The sequence below is a fragment of the Phacochoerus africanus genome, chromosome 1, assembly GCF_016906955.1.
Source record: "Phacochoerus africanus isolate WHEZ1 chromosome 1, ROS_Pafr_v1, whole genome shotgun sequence".
Lineage (NCBI taxonomy): Eukaryota > Metazoa > Chordata > Mammalia > Artiodactyla > Suidae > Phacochoerus > Phacochoerus africanus.
In genome coordinates, this window is record NC_062544.1 from 225098692 (window position 1) to 225111927 (window position 13236).

The 13236-nt window shown below is 40.3% G+C and overlaps 1 pseudogene; it reads right to left on the reverse strand.

Annotated features, from left to right (window-relative positions):
• Window positions 1–11094: 11094 nt before the first annotated feature.
• On the reverse strand, window positions 11095–12906 carry LOC125133539 (actin, cytoplasmic 2-like; annotated as a pseudogene).
• Window positions 12907–13236: the final 330 nt, after the last annotated feature.

Consider the following 13236-nt stretch of genomic DNA (forward strand, 5'->3'; position numbering starts at 1 on the left):
ATCAGAGCTACAGCTGTTGGCCTATGCCACAGCCACAGGAATGCAGAATATGAGCCACACCTGTGACCTACACCATGACTCATAGCACCTCCAGATCCTAAACCCACTGAGCAAAGCCAGGGATCTAGCCTGCATCCTCAGGGATACTAGTTGGATTCATTTCTGCTGTGTCACAATGGGAACTCCCCATTTGTATCATATCACTTATATGTATCATATGATTCCACATATAAGTGATACCATACAATCTTTGTCTTTGTCTGACTTACTCCACTTAGTATGATAATCTCTAGGCCCATCCATTTTGTTACAAATGACATTATTTCATTCTTTTTTATTGTTGAATAATACTCCATTGTGCATACATACATACATACATGATATTTTTATCCATTCATCTACTGATGGACATTCAAGTTGCTTCCATGTCTTAACTATTGTAAATAGTGCTGCAATGAACATTGGAATAAACGTATTTTTTTTTAATTAGAGATTTCTTTGGATGTGTGCCCAAGAGTGGGATTTCTGGATCATACGGTATCTCTATGTTTAGTTTTTAAGTAACCTCCATACTGTTCTCCACAGTGGCAGAACCAATTTACATTCCCACTAACGGTGTAGGAAGATTCCTTTTTCTCCATACCCTCTCCGGCATTTATTATTTGTAGACTTTTTGATCATGGCCATTATGGCAGGTGTGAGATGGTACCTTATTGTAGTTTTGATTTGCATTTCTTTAATAATTAGTGATGTTGAGCATCTTTTCATGATTTCATGATTTTAAAAGTGAGGATGGTCTAAGAGGTTATTCCTGAAAGTAAAAATAGCATCCCTAAAGAAATTTCAGGAACCTAAGCCAAAATTAGTGGTAAAGTTCAAATCCCTTCTATGACAATCTCACAGGTAGTCATGCATCCTGAACTTGAATATTTCCGGAGACAGAGAAATCATGACCCTATCTGAGACAGCTCATTTTATCAGTTGATAGACTTTAACACTTTGAAAATTCTTTCTTATTCTAAATGAAAACTCTGTCTGCATTTATCTCCCATCCTGATCCTATTGGTCCTATTTTTTCCTCTGGGGGCTATAAAGAACAAGTCTGACTCTCTTTCCTCTTCAGCATGGCAGTTCTCTGCATATTTTAAAACAACTGAATCTTCTTTTCTCCGAACTAAATATCATAAATCCCTATTTTCTTCTCATGATATCACCATTCTTGGAACAGGTGAAGACTTTTCTCTTTTTTATAGTGTGATAAGCCTAAGTAAGCCCAAATTTTCCATGTCACAGATGCAGTATCAAGAATGGTGGGAACATTGACTCCTGCTTTAAGAGAGACCTTGAGACGTAGTTGCCTTGGGGAAAGACTATGACACACTGCTGATGTACATGGAGTGAATGGACAGCTAAAAGCGCCCCTGCTCAGACTATCCCCCATATTATTGTTGGGCACTTGGTTCTTTTGGACCCAGGTAAGGACTTTACATTTTATCATTATTATGTGGATTTTCTTAAAGGAGTCCAATAATCACTCTATTTTGTGGAGATCCTTTTGGATCCTGGCTTGACATTCAAAATGTTTTATATCCCTCCTAGCTTTATGTCATTTTTATTGTAATGAGATTAATCGCTATGTGGTTATTATTAAAATTTAATTATAATAATTACTGTAAAATAAATTAGAAAATGATTTAGGTTAACAGATAAATCCTGAAAGAAATTAACATGCAGAATTATAAAAATGACTGAAAAGATATGAATGTATATGAAGAGAAACAGAGAGGGAGAGAAAAGGACAGAACATGGTGAAGAGAGAATCATGAACTAAGTGACTGGTAAAATGCAGAAGAGAAACTTTGCCCATGTATCAACAGTGATTAGTCCAGACAGAGGCACAGGCATAATTATACCTGAAACCCAAGGCACTTAATAACAATAGCTGTTTTACATGATTCTGCTTGCAAAAATATTGATTGGAACATGCCACCCAAAGTTGATGAGCTTGGTCTTAAATACATTGCCTAAAATTACCAATAATTACTTTATCTCCTAAAGAGAGAATCCATGGCACGGTAGAGAATACTCTTTACATCTGACCCAGGTCTTAACATCTTGCCACGCTTTCTTGCATGGAGAAATTAAATGTGCATATCTTAGATTCCAAATTTAAGAGTTCCTTGCAGTTCCCAGAACAGATCAAACCCTACTTGCCTCCACACCTTTGAACATGTTGTTCCTTTTGCCTGGGCACCCTTCCTTCCTGATAAAGTTGTGGGTTTTTTTTGTTTTTTTTTGTTTGTTTGTTTGTTTTTTTTCTTGCTCAAGTTTTAGTTAAGGTATCTTTACTTTCAAAATATCTTTGCTCCCCCTCCTCAATCTCTATTTATTTGTCATGTCTATCTGTCTTGTACATATGTCTGACAGAGGATTTCTCTTATTAAATTATGTTTACCTATTGGTGTCTCTTTATACGCCCCTGCAGGGAGGCTAACAGCATGTCTGGCCTCTAGTAGATCCTCAATCAATGTGTGTTGAACGATAGAAGGAAGGAATATAAAATATCAGTCTGGAACCAGATTATTATATTAGTTAAGACTCCTGGTTGCCAGTATGAGACACCAACTCAAATTAGTTCAACATGGGAAGGGGAGGTAGAGGAGTGCCTCAGAGAAGCCAGCAAAGAAAGGGAGCCAGACCCTCAGAAGGTCTGAAACCAGGAAGTGAAAGTCATCAGGACACTTTAATACTCTTTTATGTCTACTTTTTTCAAATCATCTGCTTTTTTTCTTCTGGCTGCAGAATAGCTTTGTGCATTGCCTTCATAGCACCTGCTATTTACATCTTAGATGTCTAGCTTCATGTCATGCCTAACTCACAGTCTCTCTATCCCAGTTCCACATATCTAGGGAGGAAATGTGATGGCCCCAGGTATCACTTACAGTAGAGTCAGTCAAAGTCAAGAAGGGGGGGGGGTAACATGGCACAAATCTGGCTGCTGATGGGTGGCCCTACCTTGTATCCACATGGAGGTAGGCAAGGGCATTCTCAGAGAAGAGGATATGGCTCCAGAACTGAGTGGGCACCCAAATACTGTCAACTTTAGGTTATCAAATCTGCCAAAGAAGGCAATGAATTGCTGCAAGTAGGGAAGTTTTGGTGAAAAATCTTGGATTTTAGAAAAAGGAGTTGTTTGAAGATTTTAAGTTGAAATAGCAGTAAAAGTTGATTTTTTGTTTTTTAACTACATTTGGTCTAGAGAAGGCCTATCTTAAGTATCCATTCTAACTCAGATTATATGAATTATATGTGGAAGAGTATACAAAGGTGTGTGCAAGTGGGAGGAGCATCCTGGGGTGGAACTTTGTGATTAATCTCTTGAAAATCTGTATTTTTTGTCTGTCGATGATTTGCTCTGCATTCCCCCCTCCCGCCCAGTGTTTTACGTTACAAAAGATTCAACTAATATATTATTTTTGGATAGCACATTCAAAGAAGAGTGAACAATTTATTTTATTGCAGCATAGGGTACATGGAAAGAGAATGAGAACATAAAAGTTCCAAAGTTAGTTTAGAGAGCTATGCTAAGAATCTTTGATTTATTTGAAAGAAATTTGGAAATGTTGAAAATCGTTAATTGGAGAAATGACATGATTAGAACTATATCTTAAGACAGCTATAACAGCGGTACAAAGAAAAAACTGGAAGATTTTAAGATAGGAGGCTGTTGCATTTGGGCAGAAAATATTAAAAACCTGCAATTACATGGTGCCAGAAGAAACAGGAGTAAAGGGATGATTGTGGTAAACAATTTATTTGTGTTGATACATTTAAGAATTTATGAAAAATATGGTCTTTTTCTAATATAATATTAGATAATTCATAGACCTCTTAAAGCCTGATCATGATCCTGTGGTTAAGAACCTCTGGACAGGAAAGAGATTGAAAGTGGAAAAAATAAATAAATAATAAAAAGGTAGAAATTTGAAAGAGACTGGATGTGGAGAGGAGGGTGTTTGAATTAGAGGTGATGTGACAGTTTCAAGCCTTGATGACTACAAAAAGTGTGTTTCCATAAACAGAAATAGGGAAGAAATTGGAAGTCAAATGGCAAGTAAGTCTTAGCACATGAGGAAGTATAGAGAAGACCATGTGCCTGGTTTTAAACATTTTGCCTCTGAGATTCTTGTGGGACAGCCACAGGGACGTGGGTGGACACCTATATATATATTTTTTTAGCATCTACTATTTTCTCAACAGTTGATTTTTTTTAATTCACTGATGACTCAAAGTCTAGAATAAAGCATTTTCTTCATTTTCCACAAGAAGTGTTGAGACTACATAAACTCCTCAAGGTTATACAGGTCATTAAATAGCAGAGAGAAACTTTGAATCTAGGTTTGCTTGGCTACAAACTAGTTCCCCTCTACTACCCCACAGTGCCTCCCTACAGGCAGCTATGAAGGCCAGACTAGAGCTTAAAACTGCCATGCTAGTCAGTGCCAAATGGTTGAGAGTTGAATTGTTTTGTAAACATTTTTTTTGTGTGTCTCTGGTCTCCACATAAATTCTTTGAGTAGAGACAGTATTATAAATTTCTCTTGCCTCCTTTTACCACACCTCATGCAGTTCTGGACACAGAAGAAGCCTTACTGAATACTTAGATTGATCAATGATTCTGATCCCTTGTGATAATTGCATAGCATCCTCACATTGAGGTTGTAATCCTCATAAATCATTCATTTGAAGCCTCCCTCTTCCTGGGTACAGTGGCAGGTACAACATAGGAGAAGAAGATGGAGCATGTAGAAATAGTAGCAAAACAATCATTTTCATTCCCCAACCTTAGCCCCTTTCTGCCTCTGAACCTTTTCCTTTCCTGCATCCTACAGACTCATTATCAAATGCTGAGGACAGTGCTCGGCCATGCTTGCTGGAGGCTAGGAGCACTCCTATGCTATGTTCTTAGTGCTCCCACCACAAACCAGACCCCACCATTCTTTCTTGTAAGATTCACTAAATATCCCAACCATGACTGAGATGCATTGTGACATCTGAGCCATCAACTCATGACCTCATGCCTCTGTCCAGAAGGGACTGGTGACCACTACCCGGCATAAGAAATTAGAGAAGTGATTTGCAGCAATCATCAGACACACCAGAGAGGTACTAAGGCCTGAGCATGCTTTTATAGGAATAAAAGCAATTTAAGATTATCAGCGGGACCAATTTCCCTTCTATGAGTTCCTAATGAACATAATGCTATCATTAATAATAGCTACCATTTATTATCTTATCTACTATTTTGGGAGCTTGCTAGGTGCTTTAAATATGTTGATTTATTTAAGGCCATAGCCAGTTTCCTCAGGAAAATGATGCTGTGGGTAGCCTAAAGTCTGTGCAATGAAACATAGAGGGACACAAAGGAGGTAGGATAGAGACCAACTTAGATAGGGAGCTGTCCCTAAGCCCCTGGACAATCCAAACATCCCTGAAACTTTTTATCTCATGGAGACTCGCGACTCCCTATGAACAACATCATGCAAAATGATTAGGACTGTATCTATCTTGTTTACTATTATATCCTCAGTGCCTGAAATATAGTAGTGCTCAAAACTATGTGTTAAATGGAAAAATAATAATTGAATGGTTACATGGAAGGCCTTTTGATATGTAGGAAACACGGGTGGTATCCAAAGCTGCTGATTACTAAAGAAAGTTGACATTTGCCCCCAAATGGCATTCTATCCATCTTTCACATTGCCTGTATCCCACCATTAGAGAGTGTCTGTTTCTAAACGGTAAATATCTTTCTACTAGCAAAGGCATATTAGGTCCTTGGCAATCATTTGAAACCTGGAGAAACTTTTGCTGTCAAACCCTTTCTTTCCAGACTACTAGCAGAGGCATGGCTGTGGATAAGGCTGAAAAAGAAAGGAGGAAATAGGCCTATGATTCTATGATTCCAAGAAGAATCAGAGACAGACACTCTGCCTGTACCTTTCTTTTGTTATTAAGTAAAGTAGGACCCCAAGCTGTAGTTGGTTTTGAGAGAATATAATGACCTGGAGGTCATGCATTGGCCTTCAAGAGGGAAAGCTTAAGGCATAACCCTGAACTGTTCCACTGCAGAGGGACCTCAAGGCATGCAGGTTTGAGCTAAAAAGAGCTTCTGCCAAGAGCAGCTGTCACAGTAGCAGAAAGCAGCCACAGGCAGTTTACTGCAAACTAGAGAAAATTAGAGATGATTGATCAACTGCAATTCTCCTCCCCAATAAAAATGATATCAATTACCTGCTGAATAAGTTAGTGAGGCCAGGGAAAGGAAAATCATTTGTGTAATGGTTTCTTTGCAACTCTACTCATATTCCAATATCTTTAGTGGGTGGCAAGAAACAGGCAGAGGCTACAAATGCCTAAGGCAGAGGTTGCTGTTTACCAACTTCTCATTTTCTACTTATCCTTGGTCAATAGACAGACTAAATTTCTTAGCCTCTCTTGCATTAGTTCTCACAAACAGAATATGAACAGTGCCAGTTCAGGATCAAGCATTATAACAAGTTAATGTGTTTCTCCTTACTCTCTCCCCTATCTACATTCAGCCAATGGAAGATGACAAAGCCATAGAAGATGGCAGAGCTTCCTCTATGAAGAAGTCTTGGTTCCTTAATTACTACATGGAGAAAGTCAGGTGCCATCAAGGAATGCAAATCTTGGACTGATGAACAAGTAAGAAATAAGTGTTCCCTATATGGAGCCATTATTCAGTTTGGGTATATTTATTAAAACAGCATAGCTCATTTAACTCATACCTACCTCAAAACACTTCCCCTACACTTTTGATAAGGGATAACTGACCAAAGTTTAGGAAGAAGACAGGATCTTTTGGCAAGGAAGGCCCAGGCTCTATGATTATGTTTAATAGTGTAGTACATGCTATAGAAGGGAGCATCAACAAGAGACACTGTCTAAAGTAACATTCCCCCAATCCCAAGAGTGACATAAAGGCCCCTTTGCTGGTGTCATTAGGTTGCTGTGTGTATTAATGAAGGAGACACTCAGGATAAGGTAAGAACATATAATGCAGGTGTGTGTGTGAAATGTATGCAAGCATAATTGCTCAAAGAAAAGCTGAAAAACTGTGTCTAAATCTACAAACCTGAGATTCATACCCAAAAGTTTAAATGGAAAGAAAATCAAGGGGCATTTTAACAGAGTCAGGCTAAACCTTCCTGCCGATCTTGTTACCTCTTGCTCCTTGGTTATATGGTAGACAAGAAGAGAATATTACACCAGAAAGATACATTGTTAGCTACCTGTCAACTTCCAGCCCATCCATGTACATTAGGTAGGGTACCAAATTCCTTTAAATATCCAAAATAATAAAATTCTAATTGTAAAATCCAGCAGGTAATGTGCCTTAGAGTTGTGGAATATGGTGTAAAGGGCTTGGCTTCTAGGAATTAGTAAAGTTATCACAATAAAATCATCGTAACATCTAAGGAGTTGTTCCCAATTAGCAATTCCAAGAATCATAATAATTCCTCCAAAGCATGAATAGAGATGGGGAATAATTAGCTATTTTCAGAATTTCAGAGAGCCCTAATACAATCCACATATCAAAGATCATGCTGCACTACTGAATATTTAAAACATTTATGTTCATTGATTTGACTTGTCATCTAGCATGACAGCGATTCTCAGCTTGTGTTGATAAGATGTTGATAAAATTCAGACTAACCATTTCAGATGTTTTAAATTAAAATATACTAGAAAAACATTAATTATTGTTAGACTAAACCTTTTACAATATGGTGCTATTAGTAAAATAATAATTTAAAAAGGGGGCCTTTTGTTGGGGAAAAGGCAAACCAGAGTCAAAGGGCAGGATAGGATTGAGGCATTCACCCTTCATTTTTATTTTTTTAATTTTTTAAATTTATTTTTTATTTTTATTTTTTGCCATTTTCTTGGGCGGCTCCCATGGCATATGGAGGGGTCCAACTGGAGCTGTAGCCGCCGGCCTACGCCAGAGCCACAGCCACGTGGGATCTGAGCCGTGTCTGCGACCTACACCACAGCTCATGGCAACACTGGATCCTTAACCCACTGAGCAAGGCCAGGGATAGAACCCGCAACCTGATGGTTCCTAGTCGGATTCGTTAACCACTGAGCCACGACGGGAACTCCCCCACTCTTCATTTTTAGATCCAAAGGAAATAAATGAATGTCCTCGGCAGAGACTACTCTGAACACCTCATTGTATTCATCTCTGAAATGGAGGTAATAGCTCCCTTGACATCTGTCTTTTTTATAGGTATTCTAAGAAATTGGTAAGAAAGCCTATATAAAGTGTAGCTATCAGGAGGTAAGGAGGAAGGGAGAGAGAAAGAAAACATGTATGTACACTTATGTAACAAAAAAAGGCAGACAGAATTATTATTGCTGTGCTCCTCTTCCTCTTCTGTTGGTAATAAACAAATGAGAACAAACAGGCTTTTATTCTGTGTGTGCTACATAGCATCCCTTAAGTTTCGTAGAGATTCAAGGGCAGGTAGGGGAGTGGGAAAGCTTTATCATGAAAAAAAGGGGAAGACTTGGGGTGTTCTTTGATGGAAGGCGGTTGGAACAGGGAAGCTAGAAGCAGACCAACTGGAAGCAGGGTATCCTATGTGATTGGTCTGGGGAACATATTTGGCTTTCTCTCTCATTGATCCTAAATTGAAAGTAGGAGTTGGTGGGACAAAAATTAGGGAAGTTGGCAGTCATTGGCCAAGTCCCAAATTTTCTGGATTGGTTGCTACAGAGATTGAGGTTTGGCTTCCTGCACTGGTTGCTGCAGAAGTTGCAGAGCAGAATTGTATTATCATATGTGATCTGGCCATTTTCCATTTGTATATTATCTCTTGGCCCTCTCTTCCCGACATACACCTGTACTGAGACCCAATTTTAGGCCAGAGATTTCACTTATTTCTTCTCTTTCCACCTTCTGTTTCTACTTCCTCCCTGCTTTATGCCACCAGTCTCTTAAGTGCAATTCCCCAAGCTGGCTAGCCCTAAACCTTGACCTGACTGAGCAAACACCATCCTCATATGAGGGCAGATTAGGCTTCATTGTAAGTCATTAGGTTTTCTTGGCTAATGCTTGCTGCACATAGTTTTATTTTCTGTATGCTCCTGCTATACTCAGAATTTGTGCCACATCATTAAACACTTGATTATAAAATGATTTTAATTGATTTTCATTAATTTGTCCATGTTAGTCTTATCTCCCTAACCAGATTATAAATTTGAAAGCTGGTATCATACCTTATACTTCCTCTTACATTTCACAATACTTTGCACTGCTGAGTCCATGTAGTAAATTCTCAGTAGATAATTGCTAATTGAATATTTTCTATACACACTATTCAGCTGAAGGAATAAAAGGAAATTGATTCATAATTTTATCCATCACCATTCTATATGCTCATTTTGGTATTCTTACAACTGGAAGATTTTGCGCACTAAAGTTTTGGGACCCAGAAGAAGGGTTTCTCTCACATCAAGTAAAAAAAAAAAAATACCCTAGTGATTTTTTTTTCAACTTATGAGCCCTGTATAGCAGTGAACCTTCTAAACAATTCATGAAGTACATATTGGGTTTTTCAATGAGAGGGATATGGGGGTCCTAGAGGTCAGAAGGAAATAAAAGAAAAGTCAAATGGCTTCCTGAAAGTGCGGCAGGAGAAATGGAAATTCAAGTGAAGAGCTGAATGAGGATGGACATTTTGCTCGTGAGAATTCTCTACATAGTTCTGAGAGGACTTCAAATAAATTCTGAATAGCAGCTAGAGTGAATCAAAAAAAGAAGTTGTAAATATTTTTTCATCCAAAACAAGGGCATATATGCTACATATTTGCTGTGTGGACAATCCAGCTATATGTGTATGCATGAGAAATCTATTTACTGGTGCAGCTCTTTCCAGCTGGGGGAGAACCAGGGGTGAGTGTGCTGGAGTGACTCATACCAGCTTATGAGAGCCAACTGTTCAATTTTCAGAAATTTTGCTGCCCAGTTGTTAAATCATTGATGGCTTGAAATCAGCCATGTTGGAAACACACCATGGAAATTAGCAAATTACAAATCAGGGCTTTTCTCTTCTGAGCACACTAGTGGCAGAAGAGAAGGATCATCCATCTTCCTTTCCAGGGAGCAGCATCAAGGAAGGGTGGGGGTGATCTGACAAATCCTGCATTTTCTAACTTCCATAAAGAATACCCTAGAGTCAGAAGTATACAATGTTAGAGTTGTATGAGAACTTACAGGTCCAGAAATGAGAACTGACTTGCCAAGATCACATAGCTGGCCTGATAGTGCAGGAAGTCTGAAGAAACACCCTGTTTTCTAACCATCACCCATTACTTTCTGGAAATGCATATAGTGTCTGATTATTCAGGATGGTATCTTTTTCTCCCTCCTTACTCTCACATCAAGTAAAGCTCTTGCTGGTAAGGCCAGATCACTCTCTTGTGTCAGAGACTAGCTCATAAAATGCTATTAAGTGAATTACTGATGACCTAATTCCCAGCTGCAGGACACATTCCATTAGAGGCAGGCTGGCTGCCAAGTAGTGTCAGCGGTGACTGGATGGCAGGAGTGATTGAAACCATCCTGCCTTGGATGGCTGGGCCTTGGAGAGTACAGTTCCTGGTGGGGAGGAGGTGCTCCTTTTCCCCAATATCAGTCCTAGGTCTTTTTCTGGGAACTGAATTCATCAGCTTCAAAGAGAATTTTCTTAAATACCAGGGATTACCATCACAGAAGCAACTAAGGTAGTACTTCCCCTATCATAAATATCTAGAATGGTCAGCAGATTTAACCACCTTCATCCATAGCACCAACTTGCAAATGTTGCTGTACCATTCACAGCATTACTTCTTTATCGCTTATCTTTACTATCAGGCTACTTTCCTACTTCTGTATGTTTCATTTTCTCAAAGCACAGTAAGTTCTTAGCTGGTGATAGGGTAGGGAAAAGTAGAAGTAATATGGTCTGTTTTTTTATTTTATTTTATTTTTTTCAGTTTACTGCAGCACTTTATTTCCTCACAATGACAAGCTGCTGGGGCCTAATGTTCTCATGTGACAGTAGAAAAACAAAACCTGTTGTCATCTCTTAAAGAATTGAGAATTGCATGCAAAAACCTTACATAAATTAGAAGGGTGAATAAATTTACAGGTGTGAATCCATACTGTTTTCCAACTCAAGGCAAGTAACAACCCACAGTGTTCTGGCGGGAAAACATTGGGTAAGAAAGGAAAGTGGGTTCTAAGGCTTAGACCTTCCCAACCCTATCCGACCAGCACGACAGAAATGACACCTCGTTCAGGACTCTGGCCAGCCTCCAGAGAAATACTGGAATAGGAGGTGGGACACATTAATACCCTGCACAGATCTGAAAGACTCAGTTTCGGATTCTCAACCAGCCAATGGAGTTCTCTGTCATAAACATGTTCTTACCTCAGCCACAAGGTGACAGAGCTATATGTTTAAATCAAAGATATGCACAGGGTATTAAATACATACCAAAGGAAGAGTTAACTAGCATACAAGGTCAAAATCAGCAATAAGGTTCTACAATCCAGTGCTGATATCAGATATAAGTTTCAAGGACAAATTTCTTTTCAAGGGCTTATTCTAGTTTCAGGAGGATGGCACAAGGTATGTACATTTGCCGGGGCTAATTTATACTTCTGGATTAACCCATGCAGTGACTGTTAGGCATCTGCTCAGCTTGCAGTCCCTTTAGAAGTATTTGTGGTGGATGATGGACTGGCCTGAATTGTCCCACTCCTGCTGGCTGATCACATCTGCTGGAAGGCAGATAGTGAGGCCAGGGTGGAGCCCCCGATGCACGCAGAGTACATGCACTAGGGAGGAGCCATGATCTTGATCTTCATCATGGTGGGGACCAGAGCTGTGATCTCTTGCGTCCTGTTGGGGATGCCAGGGTACATGGTGGTCCCACCAGACAGCACTGTGTTGGCATACAGGCCCTTCTTGATGTCGCTGTCACATTTCATGATGGAGTTGAAGGTGGTCTTGTGGATGCCACAGAACTCCATACCCAGGAAAGAGGACTGGAAGAGCATGCCTGGACACCTGAACCACTTGCTGCTTATGGTGATCACCTGGTCTTCGGGAAGCCTGTAGCTTTTCTCCATGGAGGAGGAGGACATGGTAGTGGCTATCTCCTGCTTGAAGTCAAGGGTGACACAGCAGAGTTTCTCCTTGATGTCACCCATGATCTCCCACTCCTCTGTGGTGGTGAACCTTCAGCCCCGGTCCATGAGGATCTTCATGAAGTAGTGGGTCAGGACTCGGCCAGCCGGGTCCAGATGCAGGATAGCCTGAGACATGCCATACCCTTTGTAGATGGGCACCATGTGGGTAACCCTGTCCCCAGAGTCCATGACAGTGCAAGTGCAGCCAGAGGTGTACAGGGACAGCAATGGCCTGGATGGCCACATATATGGCTGGAGTGTTGAAAATCTCCAACATGAACTGAGTTATCTTCTCACAGTTGTCCTTGGAGTTCAGGGGGCCTTTGTTGTTAGCACAAGGTGCTCCTCAGGGGCCACACGCAGCTCATTGTAGGTGTGGTGCCAGATCTTCTCCATGTCATCACAGTTGGTGACAATGCTGGGCTCAGTGGAGTACTTGAGGGTCAGGATGCCATGATTGTTCTGGGCTTTGTCATGCACATAGCTGTCCTTCTGTCCCATGCCCCATGATGCCCTGGTTTTGGGGGTGCCCAGTGATGGGTGGGAACACAGCCCCAGGGGCGTCACCCCAGCAAAGCCAGCATTGCACATGCCAGAGTCACTGTCGATGATGAGAGTGTGGCGATTTCTTCTTCCATTGTGATCCAGAGGAGACGACAGATGGTGAGGGACACCAAGGAGTAGGAGTGAGCGGAGGAGCAGCAGAAGACATGGAGCACAGGCCAGCTGATGGGAGTGAGCAATGCTATCTATTTTTAACTTACCTTAGTACTCCACAAATAAGAATTGGATAATTTTTATTTAAAATTTAAAAAAATTTTTGGAGTTCCTGTCATGGTGCAGCAGAAACAAATCCGACTAGGAGCCATGAAGTTATGGGTTCGATCTCTGGCCTCGCTCAGCAGGTTAAGGATCCAGTGTGGCCATGAGCTGTGGTGTAGGTCACATACGCAGCTTGGATCCTGCAT